Here is a 24,259-nt window from a genome sequence, read left to right as displayed (position 1 = left end):
TAAGGCCACCTCCTCCAGGAGGACCTCCTCCCAGGTCCTTCACTTCATCCCATCTGCAGAGAAGCCCCTTTCCAAACAAATCACACTCACAGGATCCAGGGCCAGGATGTGGGTTTGCCTTTTGCGGGCCCCCATTTGTTCCATTCAACAGCAGGCGCCAAGGAGAACCTTTCTCAGATCTCTTTGGACTTTCCGTGCATCTGGGGAGAAGCTTGTGGTGTCAGACACGTCCCCGCCAGACACTTTCTTGGAGAGAAGACTGCCCCGGCTGCCCACCCTGCAGGAGTCCAGGCAACGCAAGGCTTGTTGGGAACCTGACCATGGCGCCCAGAAGAGCTAACCATTCCCATGAGAGTTGGGACCCGGGGGGAGGCTGTGTGTCCGCACCACCAGCCTCATGTGGGAGACCCCCTTCTTGCCCATGACCCCAGGACATGGCCGATGCTTGCGGTCCTGCTCAGCAGCAGAAGCTGCCTTGAGTTTTCTGGTCGACCATGGGGACCTCACAAAAGACACCGGAAACTCTGTGGTTGTCATGGGCTGAACTGTGACTGCCCCCAACCAAATTTGTATGTTGAAATCCTAACTCCCGAGACCTCAGCATGTGACCTAAGTTACAAGTAGGGTCTTTGTAGATGTGATTAGTGACATTAAGATGAGGTCCTGCGCAAGCAGGCTGGGACCTGAGTCCAGTATGACTGGGGACCTCATGAAAAGGGAGCATTCGGATGCACACAGGTGCACACAGGAAGACGCCGCGTGGGGAGGGAGGCACAGACGGAGGTGACACCTCCGTAATCCAAGGACCCCCCGCAAACAGCAGAAGGTGGGCAAGGGGCCCGGGGCACGTTCTTCCCTGGAGCCTCCAGAAGCACCCAGCCCTGCAGACGCCTTGATCTCAGACTTCTGGTCTCCAGAACGGACAGAGACTGAATCTCTGTGGTTCCAGCCCCCTGGTCAAGGGCCACAGCAGCCCCGGGAACGAACGTACAAGGGAAAAGAAGAAGAATTTAGCCGATAGACTCTGGAAAGTGAAAGCAATGATTCTGCAAAATAAAGCAGAGGGAAGGCCCTCCCCCAAGCAAAGATAAACATGGAAGGGCGAGGTCACAGGGGAGCAGAAAGGGAGGAGGACGCGGCCACAGTCTCAGCGGTGACATGGAGCAGGAAGGACACAGTTACAGATGGGAAAACTGCATTTCACGGGTAACATGGACTCATGCGACCCCCTTTGTTGGCCGACATACTCAGACGGTGCCCAGCGTTGCAGAAGCCCAGATGAGTGGAAACCCCGTCCACCCCGGGACTGAAGAAAGGCTTGAAGTTCTCCTGCCCAGGTCTCCTGCCCACAGTGGGTGAGGTGTCTCCCCTGCACCTCCTACTCCTGAAACCCACAGCCCTGGGGGTCCCAGACACAGCACCCCTTCCAGCGCTGGTGGGGAGGGGGGTACAGGGGTCTGTCTGCAGGTAGATCCACACTGACCTCAAGGAGATTTCAGCTTTGGGCCAACCGACTGCACTGGGTGGGGTTTCACGACATCTCATGCCATCACACACACACTCAAACTTGTTTGAGCGAGAGTCTTGATTGACAGGTCATCTGGACGTAGGAGAGGTACCAGAGGGTGTGACAGTGAGTGGACCTAGCCCAGGGGTTCTCAGCCAGGCAGCTGTGTCATCCCTGCCAGGGGACTCTCAGCAAGGCCTGGGGACGTTTCTGGTTGTCGTACTGGGAAGGGGGAGCTACTGGCACGTGGTGGGTGGAGACCAGAGACGCAGCTCCACACCCCACAGTGCACAGGACGCCCCCCATCAGAGAGTCACTCAGCCCCATGTCAGTCGTGTGAGGCTGAGAAACCCTGTCTAACATGAGAGACTTAGTATGTATGTATGTATGTATGTATGTTTGTATCTATCTATCCATCCATCCATCCATCCAACCATCCAAACATCCATCCATCCATCCTATCAATCAATCTATCAATCTATCAATTTATCTATCTATCTATCTATCTATCTATCTATCTATCTATCTATCTATCTCTCTCTCTCTCTCTCTCTCTCTCTCTCTCTCTCTCTAGGATCTATCTACAAATCTATCTGTCATGTATCTATCTATGTGTGAATCATCTATTATCATCTATTGATTATCTCTCTCTAGCGTTCCTTCTCTGTCTTTTGGGCACAGAGATCTCAAGAACTAGAGAGACTGCAGAGATTCTAGAACAAGAGAGAAGCTTGACCAGGGAGGGCAGGAGCTGGGAAAGTGGAGGAACAGGGAGGTGGCTGAGGATATGAAGACGCCTTTGAAGAACGTACCAGAGGCCTCACCCCTGTGCCTTCCACCAAACAGGACTCCCTTTGGTTTTCTGCTGGTCTGTCCCCTACTGGACCCCAACCCATCCCAACGAGACCAGGGTCAAAGCTGAGACTTCTCTGCAGCTTCCCGAATTCCATCTCCCCAAGATGAAGTAGAGGCTTATGGTAACTTATAGTTACCAAAGGGGAAAGAGAGTGAGGGATAACTTTGGAGTTTGGGATCATCAGATACACACTACTGTATATAAAATAGATAAACAGCAAGGTCCTACTGTACAGCACAGGGAACTATATTCAATAGCTTGTAGTAACGTACATGGAAAAGAATATGAAAAGGAATATACGTATGTGTATGTAAGACTGAACCACGATGCTGTGCACCAGAAATGGACACAACATTGTCAACTGACCCTACTTCAATAAAAAAAAAAAAAAAAGAAGAGCCATGTAAATCCAAAGTCAGCAGAAGAAAGTAAATAATAAAAGTGAGGGTAGGAATCGATGACATTGAAAGCAGGAAATCACAGAGAGAAAAAAAAGAAATCAAAATCTCGTTCTTTGAAGACGTCAGTAAAATTGATAAAGGTCTGGACAGGCTAGCTAAGAAAAAAAGAGAGAAGGCACAAATGACTAATATCAGAAATGAAAGAGGGAAGGGGGTGGGAAGGGATAAATTAGGGAGTTTGAGATTTGCAAATGTTAGCCACTGCATATCAAAGTAGATTAAAAAACGGAATTTCTTCTGTAAAACACAGGGAACTACATTCAATGTCTTGTAATAACCTTTAATGGAAATGATTATGAAAATTGAACTATGTATGTGTATGCATGACTGGGACACTGTGCTGTGCACCAGAGATGGACACATTGCAACTGACTGTACTTCAATTAAAAAAAGAAGAATTAATGTTAAAAAAGAAAGGAATCAAAGAGGGGACGTCACTACAGATCCCACGGATACTAAAAGGATGATGATGGATTACGATAAACAAGTCTGTGCCCACAAATGCTACTACCTAAATGAAATGGACCCCTTCCTCAACATAACGTGCTAAAATGCACACCGTTTGAATAGGTCCATGTGTATTAAAGACATGAAACCAATCATGAATAAGCTTCCAAAACAGAAAGCTCCAGGTCCAGATGGGTTTACTGGTGAATTCCCCCAAACATCGAAGGAAGGAATTGTACCCATTCTCTACAGCCTCTCCCAGAAGATGGAAGCAGAGGGACTATGAGAAAATATCCACCTCCCTTTCATTGTGCCAATTTGCACTTGCAGCAAATGCAGTAAGGGGCAAGGGGACTCATTCCTCGTGTGGTCGCCGACAATCTGTCTTGCCCTGGCTCATCTTTCCCACCCGAGGCACGAGAAGTGGCTTCTCACTGAAGTGTCAACACTCACCATCACGCTGGCCACAAAAGTTTGACCATCTTTCTCACGTTCTCACACTGGGGTTTCCCGCCGGGCATGAGTTTGCCGTATGGAGCTGCTCAACTCTCTCCTACTAGCATGATGGTAGCAGGAATTGGTTCTATCTGTGTGGGTCTATTTCTGGGCTCTCTTTTCTGTCCCATCGACCCAGGTGTCTGTCTTTCACCAAAACCACACTGTCTTGATCAAGTCTTGACGTCGGGGAGTGGCCGTCCTCTGCCTTGGTTCTTTTCCTTTCATGCTGTGCTGGCCGTTCTGAGTCACGTCACTTTTTCTGGTGTGTGTGCTGCCGTCATTCTCACCGCTTGCTGGTCACCTTTTAGTTTTGTCAGCGCTATTTCATGTTGCACTCACGTTCGGTATCTTCAGGTCACAAGATCTTGCCCATTGCGTCTTTTGTATCTTACACCTTGCCCAAGAGTGCCTTCTCCATCCCGTAACTATAAAAGGTCCTCCCCTCTCTTTTTCTCTTCAAGGGCCTTCACGGTTTTTATTTCCTGCCGCCCGGGCTGTGTTGTAACTGTTCCTCGTGGACCATCACACACAGGGATGGTCTCTGGGCCTGCTCTTTGGCGAGCCTCGGTGTCTGCTCAGCAATGGTGTGGTGGGAGCCAAGAAACACAAGGTGAAATCCCAACCTCTCGTAAAGCAACGGTCTCTGAGACATCCCTGAGCTCACCACTGAGGCTGTAAGCCCTCGGCTTAAAGGTGCTCATGGGAGCCACCCCGGAGACACCTGCAATTGTACACCTCCTTACCAGATGTGGGTGTAGACCAGCTGATTCTCAAGTCTATAGGGACAGGCAAAAAAAAAAAAAAAAAAAAAAGCCCACAATAGCCAACATCATATTGAAAGAGAGCAAAATGGGAAGGCTGACACTGCCTGAATTCCAGACTTACCTATAAAGCGACAGCCATCAAGACCGTGGGGTGACCAGCTGGGGAGAGGGGAGGGGGAGGGGCAACATAGGGGGAGGGGAGTAACAGGTATAAGCTATTAGGTATAAAATAAATAAGCTACGAGGATATAGTGTGCAACACGGGAGTTTGGCCATTATTTCATAATATCTACAAATGGAGTAAAACCTTAAAAATCGTGAATCGCCTGAAACGTATATAATACTGCACGGTAATTATACATTAATTGTAAAAAAAAAAAAAGAAAAGAGAGAGAGAGAACTTCGTGACCTTTCAGGAATATGCGAGGTAAATTTAATAATAATAATAAAAAAAAGCTGATGTGGTGTTGTGACAGAATAGAGAAACAGAGTAGACAGCCCAGAAATCGGCAAAGTCAACGGGGTCAACTGACCTTTGACAAAAAAGCAAAGGCAACACAGTGGAGCAGAGAGAGTGACTTAAGCAGACAGTGTTGGAACAACTCACATCCGCATAAAATAAAAACAACAACAGCAAAAGAATGTAGACCGTACGTGACCGTCTTTGCCATAATTGACTCAAGACGGACCACAGACCTACACGTAAAACACAGACTATAAAACTTCTGCAAGAAAATGCAGGAGAAGGGCGATGACTTTTTTAGACACAACACCCAAGGTGCCACCGTGAAGGAAATCACAGAGAAGCTGGACTGGGTCAGAATGAAAACTTGGGCAAACGTCCGCTCTGCAAACAACCACGTCAGGAGAGTGAGAAGACAAGCCACCGGCTGGGAGGAAATACTTGCAAGAGACAAATCTGCAGTTGACAAAAGTGCACAGGGAGCTCCTTGTATCTGGAACAGACAAGGGGCTCTTAAAACTCAACCCTAGGGGAAGAAAACCCAACTTAAAGACGAACCGAAGGCCTGAGCACTTCACCCAAGAAGACAGGTGACTACGTTGTAGGCAGTCAGGGAACTGGAAGTCAGCACCGCCACGAGATGCCACCAGGCCGGTCTCAGAATGACTAAGACCTAAAAACACCGACCCCACACGCGCCGGTGAGCTGCGGAACGGGCACCCTCAGCCCGCGCTGGGCGCTACGGGAGGGTCCTCGCCTCCTCCGTGGCCCTCTGGTCACTTCGAGGTGTGACCGCGTTTTCTCATGGGCGACGCGATGCCTTCAACGCCTCCACGGCCCTCACGCTCCCCTCTGTAGCCCCGAGATGCCCGTTACCTGCGTCTGGCCGCGGCCTTCACGGCGAGCGCACAGCCGCAGGCGCCGGGCGGCCGGCGGGCGATGGGGACGCAGCGGGCGGCCGGCCGGCCCGGCTTCCCCACGGGCCCCTCCGGGCGGCGAGCGGGCGCGCTGCCCACTGCACGGACGGCCGGGCGGCGGGCTGGCTCCCCTGCCCCGGCCTCGCTGTGCGCCTTATCTCTGCCCCCGCGTGCAGGTTCCCCTCGATTGCACAATCTGGACACAGTACGTGGCAGGCGATTTGCATGCCTGTGCCTTTATGCCCGAGATTTTGATCTGCCTCCTGCAGGCACGACCCAGCCCCGTTCAACGTGCTTTGCCTTCTGTCTCCTTCCCCCACCCCCCCGAAGTAAGGACACCTCTGAACAGGCTTCCTAACTAGCCAGCGACCACGTGCTGCCCAGAGCAAGTACCGGCTGCTTTTCTTTTGCATGACAATGTGTTTTTTTTTTTTCCCCCTTTTTCCAGCTGCACCTCTGAGCGGTTTTGTCTGAATCGCACCTGCAAGTTGAGCCTCTGTCTGTCAGGCAGGAAGCCACCCGAGGTGGACGCATTAATTAATGTGAAGTGCTATTCTGTGAAGAAGACGAAGAAGAAAAAAAAAGAGCTGGCCTGGGGGTGGGGGACCTGCCGGGAAATAGGAGTTTGCAAGTAGCAGGTATTGTGACATTCAAAAGCACTGCCTTTATGGGTAAACCAGAGCGCCAGGTGTGCTAAGAAGCTGGAGGGCTTTGCTTAACAGATCAGTCCAAGGAGAGACACAGCAGAAACAGAGAGACGGGGAGAGAGGCGTACACCCTTCACTGACTGCTAGCTCTTCTCAATCTCAAGACAGCCGCTGGAATTTCTCCTCCAGGTTGACAGGTGCGTTCACCTGCCACACAACCGTTTAATCCGGAGCATTCCCCGCATCCAATTCCGGAGTCAGCGAGTCCGGCCAACACGCCAGGGAGCAAACCACCCAAGGGAAGTTTGACAAGGGGCCGTCTCGCGCCTGCAAGACGCCACAGACGGGCTCCCTCCTTGCTGTCTTGTCAACTCAGACCCCCCGGGGACCAGAACCTTCTTCTTCGCTTTTCAGATGCCATTTAAACCCCTCTTTTGGCCAAGTGGGGACGCTTCCTGAAATGCGAACAAACACACGCAGGTGCGTCTCCTAACCTCTTAGGAAGAGCTTGGCACCCAGGAGGGGATGTTTTAAAGGAAGGCATCATACTGGGCCGTCTTGGGCAGGAACCTGCACGAGACGTAACACTTCACAGACACGCCCCCACCACCTGCGTCCCGCCCACGCCCCTAGGCCCAGGCCGAGGTCAGAGACGGGGGTCTTCTGGGCTGGGCAGACCACACAGCAAATCCTAAGAGGGTCTCCTGTGGATCAGACATGACCTGGAACCAGGGTCTCCAAGGAAGGAGCCCCCATGCCTCCCACAAAGAGGATGCGAGGTGACCCACAGGCCCACGAAGAACATTTTAGGGCTTGCAAATCGAATTCTGTTTCTCCACCTGGAACACAAGAAAGACATTGCCCTTTGCTAAGAGAGAGGACTGACCGTGCGTGTGTGTCTGGTTTATGGATGAAGTGAACACACGCATTTTGGGAGGCACAGTCAGACCTTGGCCCCAAGGGCTGGGTCTGGACATGAGCAAATGCAAAACGGACAGAGCCTGGAAGCCGCTTCATGGAGAACAGGTGGGGGTCAGTGGGGCGCCGTCCTTCCACAAGAAATCCTCGCCACCGACCGCCAGAGGAGGCGCACAGCCAGAGGGCAGCAACTGAGCGTCAGGTGACCGTGATTTCCAGTGCCGACCGATACAACGGAGACTTGTCAGTATGTGTCAGTCGCCCGGGACGGTCATGACCGATCACCTCAAACTGGGGGCTTAAAGCAACAGAGAGTCATCCTCCCCCTGTCCTGGAGGCCAGACGTCTGCGGTCAAGGTGTCCCAGGGCCGCGCTCCCTCCCGAGGCTCCAGGGGAGAGTCCCTCCTGCCTCTTCCAGCTTCTGGGGGCCCCAGGCGTCCATCCCTGGGCTGGTGGCCGCCTCCCTCCCGTCCCTGCCTCCGTCTCCACGTGGCTTCTCCTCTGTGTCTGTGTCTCTCCTCTTCTGTCTCTTCTGAGGACACTGTCCTTGGATGCAGGGCCATCTCCTCCAGGAGGACCTCCTCTCGGAGCCTTCACGTCATCCCATCGGCAGAGACCCTGTTTCCAGACAAGGTCCTGTTGCAGGTACCAGGGGTCAGGGTGCAGACGTGGCCTTTTGAGGTTCTCAGTTCAACCCATGACAATAAGCGAGTGTGATCATAATGATTGGATCGGACAACACTGATCAGTGGGTGTTTGATCCGGGGCTGGGGGGAGGTTCCGATGAGGACCAGGACACACACGTGGTCATCTCACAGGTGTCCTCTGGGTAGTGAAGGAGGCAGATGCAGCTGCAAAGTGGAGAAATCACACGACACCTTCGCTGGTTGATGAAGATGAGCATTATTTGTGAGAGGGGCAGCCAACTCCAGGTGCCCCCAGGTGAGAGGCCCTGAGAGGGACCCACCGTCCTCACCTGGGCAGGGCTCTTGTTGAGAACACACACCTAGATGTGACCCGGGGGAAACACCCAACACTCACTCCCCCAAAGGAGGAGGATGTTGCTAAGAAAATATGAAAGTCATAAGAGATGAATTTTCTGGAAAAATGTCACAGAAACACTGAAGGAGCTGGATGGCACAAGCCACATGGCCCCGGACTGGACTCTGGGTGTGCTTTCTACATGGGACTTGACAGGGGCAGCCCACAAACATGGAAGAAAGACCGACGGTCAAGAGACAAAAGGGCTGTGTTGATGTTACATGTACCAATGGGACTGCACCGTGGTTCCCTCCCACTGTTAGGGTGGCCACGCAAGAGCAGGCAGACCTCGGAGGCCACGCTGTGTGCAGCTCCAAGGGAAATGGGTGTGAAGAATGGTGGGCGATTGTAAAAAAAGTTATGTATATGAAAATATACCCTTGGATGTGTCTAGATCAACAGACGGTTGATAGAGGTAGATGATGGTTGAGGAATTGCTAGAGAAGGTAGGGTTACATAAACAAGTAAATGGAGAGATGATAGATACAGTTGGATGGATGGATGGATGGATGGCTACGTGTGATCAGATGACTGGCTGATAGATGAGCAGACAGCTCCGTGCATTGATTAGAGAGACAAAGTGTAGGCAGAGGATACGATAAGGCAGATATATTGGTAGAAAATAGATACAGATAGAAATGGATATAGACAGATTCATCTATAGATGATTGATAGAGGGTAGGGTTAGATGGGTAGACAGATGATGGATCTTGTTAAATGGATGAATAGATAAATGGATACATAGGGAGACAGGCAGATGAGAGATGGATGGGTAGGTTAGAGACACAAATGGGAAGTGCAGACAGAGGATGGGAGAAGAGATACACTGACAGAAGTTAGATAAGATGGATGGATGGATAGATAGATGGATAGATAGACAGACAGACAGCTAGCTAGATACATAGATACATAGGTAGATACATAGATAAGATGGGTGGATGGATGGATGAATAGATAGATAGATAATTGATAGACAGATGGATACATAGATAAGATGGATGGATAGATGATAGATAGTTAAGATGGATGGATAGATGGATGATGGATAGATAGATGGATGGATGCTTGGATGGATGGATGGTTGCATGGATAGATGGATGGATAGATAGATAGATAGATAAGATGGATGGATGGATGGATGGATAGACAGACAGACAGATACCTAGCTAGCTACATAGATACATAGATACATAGGTAGATACATAAATACATAAATAGGTAAGATGGGTGGATGGATTGATGGACGGATACACAGATAGATAATTGATAGAGAGGATTGGATTGGATAGAAGAGAAAGACAGTAAGACAGAAATGGACAGATGGTAGATTAGATAGACAGATAAGCAGGCAGACTAGATAGATGACAGGTGGATAAGTAGGCAGACAGGTAGATGACAGGCAGACAGGAAGCCTAGCTAGATGGGCGAAAAGCTGAAGGGCGCTGGCCTCCAGTGTGTCCCCTGACCATCTCATTTCAAGGCACAGTGTGCCATCTGACTTAAGAAAGACCTCACCCGCTAACTGAGCTGAATCTGCTCTACGCCCTCCATCGCCGGTTAAAGACGACATGAAATTAGATCTTCGCTGTTCCATCAGAAAAGCCGTAGCGTCACATGAATGGAAGGAAACCTAAGGGTGATGACTCGGTGGGGGTGGGGGGAGTGGAAAGTCCCCTGAGCGGACCCATTTACATTGACTCTTTTCCGTGTGAAACAGATCATCCTGCCCCGCGGTGCGTCCACGGAGGCAGGACAGCCTGGTGGTGAGGGGCCCGGGGCCGGGGTCGGGGAGGGTCGAGGTCCAGTCTCAGTTCTGTCAAAACTAAGCTGGGGGACCTCGGGCAGGCTCCTCCCTCTGAGCCCAGGGTCCTTCTTCCAGAGTGAAGGGAAGGTGGGGGTCCTTTTGGGGTTTTTTGGCTCCTTGACCTCCTCACTGTACGCTGGGGGCTTGGATGAATGGGCGCTTTCTCTCTCTCACAATGCTGGAGACCGGCGGTCCAAAGTCAAGGTGTCAGCAGGCCTGGGTCCCTCTGAAGGAAGGTTCCATGAACACATGAGGTCTTTTTAAAATAAGACGGTACATTGTGCTTTGAAATGAGGCATCCATCCATCCACCCCTCCATACATGCATCTCTATCTATTTAATTATTTATCTGTCTGTCTGTCTATCTACCTAATCTCATTCTCTATCTAGACTTTAGAATCTCTGCCTCCATCTCCATGTGGCATCTCCTCTGTGTCTGTGTGTCTCCTCCTCTGTCTCTTCTGAGGTCACTGTCCTTGGATGCAGGGCCACCTCCTCCAGGAGGACCTCCTCTCTGGCCCTTCACTTCATCCCATCTGCAAAGACCTTGTTTCCAAATAAGATCCTGTTCTGAGGTTGTGGACAGATGTGAATTTTCAGAGGGTACAGGTTCAATCCAAGAAAGAGGTAGTGATAACCCAAAGGGCTGTTCTGAGATGAAACGGGGTCATTGGCACATGGTGATGTGTGTGGTCCTTCCAAGGAGAAAGCACCTCATATGTTGATTATGACTGTCACCGTTTCCATAGACGTCTTCCCATCCCTTAAAACTCCCCAACATTTACAAATGGCCTCGTGGAAACAGTCTGGTGGTTCCTCCCTTGGTTAAATGTGGTTACTGTGTGAAGCAGCAATGACCGCCCTAGGGGGCACGCACGAGAGAAATAAAAATGTACATCCACGTGGAAACGTGGACACATATGTCCATAGCCATATTATGAACAAGAGTCTGATGCTGGAGACAGCACAGCGTCCACTAACAGATGGGTAAACAGAACGGGGTCCAGGCACACAGGGGAATATTACTCAGCCAGGAAAAGGAGTGAAGCTCTGACACAGGCTGCAGCGTGGATGGACCTTGAACACAGGATGCTCCGTGAGAGAAACAGACACAGAAGGACACACAGGGTGTGACTCCATTTACAGGAAACGCCCAGAACAGGCAAATCCACAGAGACAGGAAGCAGATTTTTGGTTGCCAGGGGCTGGGAGGAGGGGAGGGGGTGTGACAGCTCATGGGGATGGGGTCTCCTTTCAGGGGATGAAACTGTCCTGAAGCAGAGGTGATGGGTGCAGCACATTGTGAGTGTGCCCAGTGCCCCTGAATTTTTTACTCTAAGACGGTGCATTGCATGTTGTGTGAATTTCACCTCAATTTTAAGACACGGTTCTTGAATCACCGGAAAAAGCGTCAGGACGTCTGTGCCATCCTTCCCCGTAGCTCAGTTGGCTCTTTGCCCCGTGAACTCCTGGCTCCCTGCTCACCCCAATTTCTGAGACTTTTCCTCGTATATCCCAGCGTCCTCCGTGTCACTCCTGGGGTCACTGCGGGGTGTCTGGAGCTGGCCACCCGCATCCTCTGGTCTGTGGCCCCCACGGCTGACTTGATGCTGGCAGGACCGAGCAGGAGGGAAGGGCAGCCGACGGTCCTCGCCAGCTGCAGAAAGTTTTCTGGGAAGATCTCAGAAGCCAGCGTCGTCGCCGGGGCCGAGGTTCCCAGGGGCACCCATTGTCCTCATTTCCTCCTTCTGAAGGTCACGGGCAGCTTCCCTCCTGGCTCTGTGCCCCGGGGATGATGTGGAAGAGGCTCGCGCCTTGAGCCCTCAGACGGCACCTCCCATCCCTTGGCGCACATACTGTGAACTGCCTGCCAACGTCTCCTCCCAGACCCCTCCTGGGAAGACGACCCCATCACTGTCCTCGGTTTACCAATGGGGACACCGAGGCACAGAGGCATTCAGGAGCTTGTGTGGGATGCAGGCGGCTCTGTTCTGACCTCAGAGCCGGATGCCAGGGCATCCTTGGTAAAAGAAGAGGGAGTGAATGGATGACACACAGAACGTTGTCCCGGACGTGGAGTGAGTGACAGGTGAGGAATGGACGATGCACTGATGAATGAGGGACTCAAGGTTGCTCCCATAAATGCAGAGTGAATGGATGGAGCACTGCATGGATGGGTGACCAGAAGGGAGGAGCAGGGTACACTGTGACCTGGCCCCGTGCCTGTCACTTTGGGCAACTTAACCAGCTCCCTTCTGCTGTCCCCCTGCTGCAGTGGACGTGCTGTCCAGAAACCCCTCTTGTCCCCAAGCTGCAGTGGACCTGGTGTCCAGTATCCCTCCTTCCCCTGGGATCTGTCCCTCTCCGACCCTCTGGTCCACGGACTGTCAATCACACAAGAGTGCGAAATGACCCAAGCCTGACTCCACTCTGTCCTTAGGTATCGGCCCAGGGGTGGTCATCTGACCCAGCTCCCAGGGCCAGTCAGAACCCTCAAGGTGGGGTGGAAGACTGAGGGCGGTCTCCTTTCCCTCTGAGTTCTGCTCTGCAAAGATGGGGGTCAGGGTTGAAGGGACCCCCTTTCCCTCCTCCAGACACACTAAAACTTGCAAGGGAGGCAAGAGGATGGCGGAGCTGAAATCTGGGACAAGAGAGGAAACAAGAACGAACTACCATTAATGCTCCTGGATCCAGCCATGCCTGAAGCTGCCTCTGGAATGCCTAACGATCTAATTTGACGATTTCCACACTGACCTCAGCTAGCATGAGTCAAGTTTCTATTGTTCGCCACGAAAAGAGTTATGACTCACCCGCCAGGAACCAGCGTGCCCCAAGCTGGGGGACAGAATTCCACACGGGGCGTCCACAGAGCTCACACCTCTTGCCTTGGTCAACACCTGAGCATTCCACAGTAGCCACGGGTGTGCAGCCCCCGGCCCCCACCTCGGCCCCTCTCTGGATTTCGACCTTGGGCAAGTTCCTTAACTCAGAGCCTCAGTTCCCATTTCGACAGAAATGACGATAATACCATCCCAGGATGTACAAGAAAGAGGGTTTTCTATGGAAACCTTGGCCATCGCCAGAGCCCCGACTCTAGTCTCACGATTCCTTTGCAACCCCTGTCCTCTCTCTGCAAATCCCACAGATACTTTTAGGACGTTGGAGTGCCTGGGGTTAAAATCACAGAGCCCAAAGGTGAGCTGAGCTGAATTGAGCCTTTTCCCCACAATCCAGTGGCATCTTTAAAACAGAGACCCGAGGCCGCCTGCCACCCAGGGCATCTCTGCCTGTCCCACTCTGGGTCCCGTGACTTACGGTGGTTGTCGGGACGGTGGAGGTCTTGTGCAAGCAGGCGCCGTGCAGCTAGGCGGTGGGGACCCTCACTCTGGCGTAGAGGAGGGTGCCCCTTCAAAGAGAGGTCGGCACAGGAAACCCCACTCTCCTGCGGACCCCACTGTCCGTCCCTCCCCCCAACCAGGCCTGCACCACACACAGTCCCCAACTCTCCCGGGACCCAGCAGGCTGCTTGTAACGGTAACCTGTCATCTGAAGATTTAATTAAATGCACAAAGGTTATGAAACTCTGAGCCCGAGAGCAGAGCCACAATGGATGGAAAAGGTTCCTCTTTTTCACAATGGGTCCCCTGGGAGGGTGGAGTAGGTCACCAGAGGGGACTTCACATATTTTTAAAAAACACTTCTGTAAAAAAAATGAATCTCACCGAAATATATTCAGGGATCACTTTCTGAGGGCTGTTAGTTTATAATGAGAAACTGCAGTAAATTTAAGTATGGCTTCCTTAGAATATAGTTAATATTAGTTCATTTTTCAAAAACTGTTAATATTGGGGTGGGGAGGGTATAGCTCAGGGGTAGAGTGTGTGCTTGGCGTGCACAGGGTCCTGGGTTCGATCCCCACTGACTCCATTAAGGGGGAAATTTTTTTTAAACAGAAAACTCTGTTCAGATTAATTATTTAAAAGCTTACTCATTAGAGTGTGTTAAGAGGGCACCTTGTTCTTAAGTAAACAGCTGGGCTGTGCTATGTTCTCTGAGGTTTCTCCGTGTTAGGGACTAAATTTTGTCCCCCCAAGATTCGTACTTTGGGATCACAGCCCCCAGGACCTCAGAATGGGGCTGTGTTTGGAGACGGGTCTTTAAGGAGGTGATGGAGGTAAAATGGGGTCACTACGGTGGGTCCTGATCCCACAGGACTGGGGTCCTTCTAAGAAGAGGAGATGAGAACCCAGACACACACAGAGGGACGGCCACAGGAGGACACAGGGAGGAGACGGCCGTCCACACACCAAGGAGACACCAGCCCTGCTCACGCCCGGATCTCAGATTCCAGCCTCCAGGACCGGGAGGAATAAATGTGTGATGTTTAAGCTGCCTGTCGTGGCAGCCCTAACATACCTCTGTTTAAGGAGCCTTTGCCTTGGGGAGCCCTCTCGCTTTCTCTCCCCACATTTGGGTTCTGTCCTCTCTTGGAGCACCCCACAGCCTGGCCCCCTGCTTTGAGCTTCCTATAAAGCCCCCACTCCTGGACCCAGCCCCTCCTGAGGGTGCCGTGAGCGTCCTCCCAACTACCTGAAACATATTTCCACCCCGGATAAACCTGTAATTAAAAGGACAAAGGGCCCTGGCCCCATGCTGGGTGAGCAGCTCATGTGGGTTACCCGGGGCTTGCTCAGAGGTTGAGAATTTTAACACTGACTCAGCCTAGAGGGACACTTGGGACATTTCCACATCTTGGCTATTGTGGCTCAGGCCACTGTGAACACAGGGGTGCAGGTCTCCTTCTGAGGTTCTGATTTCAATTATTTTGGGGGTATATACCCAGATCTGGGGTGGCTGGATCATACGGTAGCTCTATTTTTAATTATTTGAGAAATACATGTCCACAAAAAGTGGTCCATCCATGTGTAATATTATTACAACATAGGCATATAACATGTCCACAGAACCAGTCCATCCATACAGCGGAATATTATTCAGCCACGAAAAGGGAGTAAATTACAACATAGGCTACAGCCTGGATCAACTTTGAGGGCGTGCTTCTCTGTGACATAAGAAAGCCACAAAAACACAAATAGTGTGTGATTCTGCTTATCCGAGGTCCCTGGAGTTGTCAGATTCATGGAGACAGAAGGTAGGATGGTGGGTGTCAGGGGCTGGGGGAGGCAGTGGGGAGTGAGTTTCATGGGGACAGACTCTCCGTTGGAGGAAGACGCCCAGCATTGCGGCTAAGGATCAAAATACCGTATCATGCACTTAAAGACCCGTTAGGAAACTGTGTTCTTACCACAAAAACAAGATAGAGATAAAATATGAAAAAGTTTCAGAAGTAAAATAAAATAAGATCCAAGGAATATATGTATGTTCATGTATACCTGAAAAATTGTGCTCTACACTGGAATTTGACACATTGTAAAATGACTATAACTCAATAAAAAATGTTAAAAAAAAAACACAAGATAACACGGAAAACAAAATAAAATAAAAACAAAACAGAATGAAATGAAATAAAGCTATTTAGACTTTGTGGGGGAAAAGGGGGGCGGACTTCTACAATAGTTTCGGTGAATATCTCGGTCAGCTGTGCACAGCTTGGTAACGACCCTGCCCACACAGACGTGAGTCCTTTCTGGTCAGGGGCTGCCCTAGAGCTGGCAGCTGGTCCGGGCTTGTCCGGGTGTCCCCAGTCCTTCTACGTGTGATGGGAAGGCGGGAGGGGGTGACTACCGTGGGTGCTGTTTGAATTTCAGGACTTTCCAGCTCAAACCAGGCTCGGAGGGAGCCACTGGTACTATTATGTCACCCGCAGAAGGCGGCTGTGGGGTTGGGGGCCGCCCTCTCCCCACGCCTCGCCGACCCCCTCACAAGCTCAGCTCCTCCCCGTGTGCCCGGCGGGGACCCCTCGGGTGTACGCCTGGCGAGGACGCCTCATCTCTGTGTGTGTCTGCGCCCCTGGCCTCGCCGGGCACCCCCGGCCGGGGCGCCGCACCCGGGCACATCAGGGCTGTCTGGGGACCAGCGTGGCTGTCAGTGGCCGCCCCCAGCTGGCCGGGTTTGCAGGGACCCAGGGCCTTCCCAGTGTTGACCCGGGAGCGTCCCCAGCAGCCGACGGGCTGGAGCCGGTCACCCTTGTGGGTCACAGCCCCTCGGGGAGATGACGGGACACGCGAGCCACAAGCCCCCAGGGAGGGAAGTGCGCTGTCTGCGGCCCCGGCCGCGTGCCCGGCAGTGGCATCTCGGTCCTGTGCTGCTGAGCTGGGGCTTTCTCACCACGACCTTTCCCCGTGACCACGGGGCAGCGTGACAGGGTGTGCTCTTCTCAGACGCCGTGTCTGGGCTGGGAGGGGATTCTGTGACCGGACCACAGGCACGGAACAGCAGGGCTGGGGGGGGCGGGGGGGACACTCAGAGCTCTGTGTGTCTACGAGTTTCTCTTTAGCTTTCACTTTTGTGTTTGGAAATAAAGCCATTTCCAGGCGTTTGATGGGTGGGGCAATGTCCCCACGTGTGCGCCGCAGAGAGAATGAATTTATCTGTCCTTCTGCTCAGCCCTCCCCCCTCCCTCCCTCCCTGGTAACTTGGAGCTGGTGCTGCCGGCGGGGACGGGCCCCCCAGGGGCCTGCTTCCTCTTTCCCCTCACTCTCAGGGGGCCCTGTTTCCCTGCACGTGCCGCCTGCCACGCCTATCCACCCTCTTCGGCCCCAACGTGGGGTCCCCGTAGTGGGACAGCCCTCTCCCCAGCTGGCCCCATGAGGGTAAAGCCATGATCACTGGCCTGCACGAAGCAAAGGGGCATTCGTGGCCTCCGATAGTGTGGCGGGCTGAGTGGCGACCCCCACCTCCGGCAATGTGTTCATATCCCCACCCCCAGAATCTGGGAAGGGACCTTATTTGGAGGTAGGACCTTTGCAGATGCAGTTAGTGAAGGACCCGAGAGGAGGTCCTCCTGGAGGAGGTGGCCCTGCATCCAAGGACAGTGACCTCAGAAGAGACAGAAGAGGAGAGACACAGACACAGAGGAGACGCCACATGGAGACGAAGGCAGAGACGGGAGGGAGGCGGCCACCAGCCCAGGGATGGACGCCTGGAGCCCCCAGAAGCTGGAAGAGGCAGGAGGGACCCTCCCCTGGAGCCTCCGGAGGGAGCGCGGCCCTGGGACACCTTGACCTCAGACGTCTGGCCTCCAGGACTGATGAATTTGTAGTGTTTAAGTTCCCCGTTTGTAGTACTTTGTTATGCCTGCCCCAGGGAACTAACTTTCTCTGCACGCTGAAAGAATTTCCACGTTGGCAGCCAATATTTTTAAAGTTCTCAAGGATGCAAACAATTTCCGACATGCCGTGAACACCACCATTTAGAAAGACAACGGCGAGCCGGCCGTCCTGAAGGTGCCCTGCCGACGGTAGCCGTGTCGGTTACACACGCTCCGCCAACCACTGAAACAGTCCTCGGAGAAACTCTTTGTTAGACAAGGGAGAACTCCACATTATTCATTTCTTTTTTCCCCTAATTCTTTTTTTTTTTTTAATTTACACCATTCCTTTCCCTTCATTGAAACTGTCTTTCATTTTTACCATTTTTACAGATTCCAATCCTAGTGTCGAGACCGATGTTGGAAGGTCTTTGGTTTGTCACCACATCCAAGTCATGACAACAAAAAATAGATGTATGCGCGCTGAGGTGTCCAGACGGGTTTCGCTTCCTGCGTCATTGGGCTCTTAGGTGCTAAAGCATTTCTTCTGAGTGAGTGGTTATTGGGACAAATGTTGATCAAAGCGACATTGCGCACCTGGATGCACAATAATGAAACATTAAAGTAAAAAAAAAAAATGTACTGGGCATTAGTTCCTGAATCAGGTGACTTCCGGTCAAGATTTTCCACAGATTTAACAAAAAGAGACATCCGTACAGCTAAAGGGGTATAACGTCCTGCAGCCAGCGTGTTATTGGAGCTCTTCATAGGCGTTGAATCAATTGCGCATTTCACACAGTTGATGGAGAACGAGGACTCCATAGAGAGCAGGCTCTGTTTGTTCAAATAAGCCGTTGCAAACTCGCGGAGTGACGTGTAGCAGATTTGAAGGAGACGGTGCGAAGGTTTCCTCTCCGTGAATCTTGAAAATTGCGGGGAAATGAGCCCGCCACGTTGAAAAGAATCACTGTGTCCAGCTGGTGTCTCTCGCTTCTTTACGGTGTCGCGGGTGGAGGAGGGCAGTTCCCCCTGCGTGGTGGTCCCCAGCCCCGCAACCGTCAACACGGGTGCCTCCTGGAGTGGGGAGCAGGGACCCTCTGGGTTGGGTATTAAGAAGGTGGGCGTCTCCTTTGTTTGGGGCCCCTGGGGTGACGTGCTGTAGCAGGACCTATTCTGGGGGACGGCTTGCTTTTTTCCTGTTCACCCAGAATTCTGCAACTTTCTTGAACTTGCATTTGAACTGTAGAGAATCTGAACGCGAACTGGGAAAATAGAACTCTACGTTTGTTGTCTTGAGTTGGATGGGGTGATGGATGAAACACCTTAAAACAGAGGTCTCTGTTTGATACTCTGATCCTCGTGAACTGTAGAGAATTTGAGCACTGATTATTCTAAACCCAAGATGGTCTTTGGTGCCCTGAAGACTCCACTGCCCCAAACCCTCGTGCAGCGATGGGTAGAAGATAACCCACGACTCGAGGGGAGCTTGGCCGGGTGCAAACGCGATTCCTAAGTGCAACTGCTTTGCTGTGTGTGGGATCATAAACACATGCGTTAATGTTGGATTCAGTGAGGGAGGATGACCTTTGGGCATTTTTCGGAAGGGGAGCCAGGGGGCAGGAGCCTCAGGACCGACCCCTGAGTGTAGACTGACGTGCAACCTGGCTGGACGGTACCCTGCAAGGGAAGGAATCTTGGTGGGAAAGTGTCTGCTTTCGACCGACCCGCTTAAATTCCAGCAGAGGGTAGGAGTGAAAATTCGCTCTTAGGGCTAGCACAGTGACTTTGGAGGACTAACTCTTCTGCTAAGAGCATTAATGACTCGGAGGCATTATTATACTGAACACAACGAAGACACTGGAATAAATAAAATTAATCTTTGAACCTCAATTACGTTTCAAAAGTTGTTTTTCCTTTCTTTCTGGTTTCAACGGGTGTAGACAGGAGGCAGATACTTCCAAATTTCACTGTTTGCTTTCCAGCCTAATTCAGAACATGTGCTGAGTGTGTTCAGTCCTTTGACGTGCGCGAGGCTTGCTGCAGACCCAGGAGACGTTCTGTTTGGCGACTGTGTAGATTATCATTATTATGTCTGTGAGGTCCAGAGCCTGGGACAAGGAAGCCTTGGGTGGCCTGAGGTCAGATGCCGTCCACATTCTCTTCCTCACGGTCTCCGACGCATGGAGTATCTTGCTTCAATGGTTGATGGCACAGAGAACTACAGAGGGGTCCATGTCCATCTGTTCCAGAGAAGGCTCCAGCCAGAAGACACCACGGATGCAATGAGTTCCTCCTGGAAACCGCCCCCAGATCACATTTAATTACAGAGGCCAGCATGCCTGCTTCTGGACGGAAGGCATCCTCCACCAGGCAAGGCTGCCTGTCTCTCATCTGGGGGGCTGGTCATCATTTCTGAGCAATAACACTTTAGAACAAGAAGCAGAGGGGAAAACCACATTGACTGGAGTCTCAATGTGGGGAAGGACCTCACCCCAGCTGTATGAGGGTCTGGTGACTCCTGCAACAAAGTAGACTGAGTGGCTGAAAAAAGAGACATTTATTGTCTCCCGGTCCTGGAGGCTGGAATCTGAGATCCAGGTGTCAGCAGGGCTGGTGTCTCCTGAGCCCTCTCTCCTGGGTGTGTGGACGGCTGTCTCCTCCCTGTGTCCTCACGTGGCCGTCCCTCTGTGTGTGTCTGGGTCCTCATCTCCTCTTCTTATAAGGACCCCAGGCCTATGTGCTCAGGGACCCATCCTACTTCAGAATGACCTCATCTTCAGTAATTACCTCTGCAAAGACCCAATTTCCAAATAACGTCCTATTCTGAGGTCTTGGGGATCAGGACGTCTACAACTAAATTTTGTACGGATGCGATTCAGTGCACAGCACTGCCCCACGTCTAAGCAGGTGATCTTTCGGCTCACACGTCTGCACGATGCCGCACTAGGTATATGGTTATTCTGTCCATTTCCCACTTAATGAATCACGTGGAACTTCCCCATGAGCCCTCACCATTTATCTGTGTTCTAGGCTGTGAACCACTGCACACCAGTGCTTCTGCAGACAGGAAAAATCGCAGGCTGCCCCTCCCACAATGACCCAGCAGGGCCTCGCGGTGGAGAAGGACTGGGTTTCCTGGCTGACGACGTGGAGGCCAGGGGGCTGGTCGTTGTGAAATTGATAAGATCGCACGAAGCAGATGTTTATCTTTCCATGAAGGGAGCGATGAGTGTTCTGCACCAAGCCTCTCTGTTTACCCTGGGGGTGTTGATCACTAAGCACCTTAACCGCTTGCTGGATTTTTCTAGCGTTCACCAAGGCAGGGATCAAAAAAGTGAGCCTCTCTCTGTCCTGATCCATCTGACGCAACTCTGAGGACATAACTAAAGATGTCTTCTCCATTTAGGTTCTGAGCACAGAATTCAGACTATTGTTAGTTAGATTTGGGGAGGGGGGAAGAGGACAGGTTTGCAAATGCAAGCGTTGTAATTTTTTTCCTGTCTTCCACCGTGTAAAAACTTCTTGAGCAATGCATTCTTTTACTGTCTCCCGTTTCTAAGCTTTATACAGAAATCTATGTTGATTGATATCAAACACAGCATATTTATTGCCTTCTTACACCACGCTCCCACATATCTGCACCATAGCATTATCTTGTACTCTTTGGGCTCACAATGTTATATGTCCATTGTATCTCGATATAACTTGGGGGCATAAAGAAAGGAAAAGATACGTCCACATAAAGATGTGTGCCAGACCACAAAACACGGCAAACCGTGCTCCCTCCTGAGAGGGAGGATGAGCTGGGAGGTTTATCACCCAGAAAGGAGAAAGAAGGGGCTGGTCCCAGAAACCAGGGTGGACATCAGGTCTGGGGGCCTGATGGAGGACACAGCAGAGACTCAGGGGGTTGGTTGGACCCCAGGAGCCAGGTAGGGCTGTGAGAGTCAGGGTCAGCCCTGAGCATGGCCCCAAGGACCAGGCGTCATCCAGGTGGATTTCTACCAAACCAGAATGGTGAATTTTATCTGTCAACATGACTGGGCCCTGGTACCCAGATATGTGGGCAAATACCAGTCTAGACGTTACTGTGAAGGTATTTTTTTTTTCAAACATGGGATTAACAATTAAATTGATGAACTTTGAGTAAAGCAAATGACCCGCCATCGTGTGGGTGGGCCACGTCTAATCAGTTGAAGGCTTTTAGAGAAAAGAGATTGCGGTCCCCCGAGGAAGAGGGAATTCTGCCTCCAAACAGACTTCAGAGTCAAGCGGCAGTGTCACCTCATCCGTGGGTCTCCAGACTACTGGTCTACCCTGCAGAATTGGACTTGCCATTAGAAATGACATGAACGAATTCCTTAAATCTCTCTGTCTCTCTGTCTCTCATCTCTCTCTTTCTGTCTACTAATCTATAGATAAATATAGCTACGCACATCTATCATCTATCTATCATCTCTCTGGTCTGTCTGTCTATCTACCTATCAATCTATCTACCTAACAATCTATCTACCTGTTTATCATCTATAGATAAACCTGTCCACCTATCCATCCATCTTTTGGTTTGTGTATTAGCATTCTCCAGAGAAACAGAGCAAATACAGTATAGACAATAAAGAACTGGATCCCAGGATCTGCTGTCTACAATCTAGAGGCCTCGGAGAGTGGATGATATAAGTCTCATTCTGGGAAGAGCGATGTCCAGCCCAAGGATGGTCAGGCAGGGAGAGAGCTCAGTCGTCTTTCCCCAGCCTTTTGTTCTGTTCAAAAGGATAGAGGATGGGGTGGGGGGCCACCCACATTGGGGAGGGCCATCTGTTTCACCCAGTCCATCCATTCAAATGCTGATCTCATCCAGAAACACCCTGCCAGACACACTCAGAGTAACACTTGACAAATATCTGGGCATCTCCTGGCCCATCAAGCGGACACATAAAATTAACCAGCACAGTCTGTTTCTTTGGAGAACCAATACACGAACGTTCAGAGACCCAAGAACTAGGCAACGCCCCGATTTCTCCCAGCATGGAGGGCGAGCACATTTCTCTCTCTGACTTCTGAGACCCCTGCCTTCCAAAGGCCCCTCCCATCTCATGTTTGAACCACCACGCTGTCCTCCCACCAGGCCCCCCTTGAACTTCAACCACAAGACTCTCAATCAATGGCAGAACCAGGTTGCATGGCGTGAATTGGGACAGCAGGAGGGATAGGATATATGGGGTGATAGTAAGATGCAATGTTTCTGGAAGCATCAGAGACTTGGGGGCCCCAGGAGGGGGACAAAGCCAGAAAGGGGGACAGATCTGTCCTGGGGCAAGATTTGAATCAGAAGCCACATGTCCAGGGACCCCTGTTCCACTGTCATCAGGCTACTGGAGACCCCTTCTCAGGCACAACTTACCACCTGCCTCTGAGCAGGGCCAGGAGGGTCTAGAAAGTGGAGAGAGGCGGGCAGTTACCTGAGAGGGGGGTGTTGGCATGTGCTGCAGGTCATCCCACGATCGTGGAGGAGGAGATGTCTTGGCATTTTCCGTCTACAGTCTAGAGACCCATCGCTCAGGCCAACGTTAGGACACCACCAAGCCTAGTGCCAGGAAATCATCACTGAGCTCATAATCGACGTTTCCTAATTTACGGTGTGTCCTGTGACAGAGGCACGCAGCTGACTTAAGTTTCGAGCCCACAGAGCGGCGATCCACCCACGCTATGAATTCCTAGGCCGGGGCTCGGAGTTACTGAGGACCTTCCTTCAAGAGCCGGGAGTTCCGTCTCACGGGTCCACACCTCCCGTTTGTGCTGTCTGATGCCCGCAGAACCTCGTTTATCAGATACAAACCTTGTGATGAGAAAGTGATGAGCTTTTTTTGTTTGACAGAAGAGGAAATTGAGGTTAGGTCATTAGGTGACAGGGTGGTCATGGTCAGACACACAGCTGGGGAGGAGTAAAGACCTCATAGAAGAAGCAAAGCCCCGTCTGGCCCCGCCACACACACACACACCCCTCTCCTCATGGCGGGGCCGCACCACGCACGGCCCACGTCACGACCCTAGAGGTGGCCCGCGGTCCTCATCTCCCACCTCCATGGTCTCACACAGGACCCGAGCGTGCTCCGGACTCACTCTCATGACGGAGCCCCAGGGCAGACACCCTGTGGGTTTTGGGGAAGAACCGAGGGCTGGCCTCGGTCAGAGCACATTGGATTCGATGCAACTAATGCCGGTTTTCTGGTCCTATTAGAAGCCCCAGTGTCCCTGAAAACTGTGGGTGGCCAGCCCACAAGATGCAGCTGGCCTTGCCTTTTCATTTCAGCTGTGGGTGACTGTGCCCCCCACAGGACACGTGGCAATGTTTGGCATTCTTTCCAGTTGTCACAGCTGGGAAGGGGTGGCTGGAGACCAGAGACACAGCTCCACACCTCACAGTGCACAGGATGTCCCCATCAGAGAGTCCTCCAGCCCCAGTGTCAGTCGTTCTGAGACAGACTGTCTAGTATGAGACTCTATACTATCTGTCTGTCTATCTATTATCTATCTAATGTCTGTCTACCCACCTATCTATCCATCATCTATCCATCTTTCTTTTCATCCATCTATCTGAGTATCCATCCATATCTATCTATCTAGTTATCTATCCATCCCATCCATCCACCCATCCATCCATCCATCCATTCTTCCTTCCTTCCAGCCATCCACCCATCCTTCCTTCCATCCATCCATCCTTCCTTC

At 51.6% G+C, this 24,259-nt stretch overlaps 1 protein-coding gene across 3 annotated transcripts in view; it reads right to left on the bottom strand.

The window, feature by feature from the left end:
* LOC105103088 (P2Y receptor family member 8) overlaps positions 1-24,259 on the bottom strand; it is a 45,988-nt gene that overhangs the window by 11,231 nt on the left and 10,498 nt on the right. The window contains exon 1 of one of the 3 annotated variants that reach the window (XM_064483475.1): positions 13,639-13,838. The exons of 1 other annotated variant lie outside the window; for it this stretch is intronic. The gene's annotated coding sequence lies outside the window, so the exon portion shown is untranslated. Of the gene's footprint in view, positions 1-3,724; positions 4,529-13,638; positions 13,839-24,259 lie in introns of those variants that run through there. One more of the 3 variants, XM_064483476.1, reaches the window with a different exon arrangement.

This window comes from Camelus dromedarius, chromosome Y (assembly GCF_036321535.1).
Source record: "Camelus dromedarius isolate mCamDro1 chromosome Y, mCamDro1.pat, whole genome shotgun sequence".
NCBI lineage: Eukaryota > Metazoa > Chordata > Mammalia > Artiodactyla > Camelidae > Camelus > Camelus dromedarius.
The sequence above is the reverse complement of the archived record's forward strand: the minus strand, read 5'-3'. Positions and strand labels throughout refer to the sequence as shown.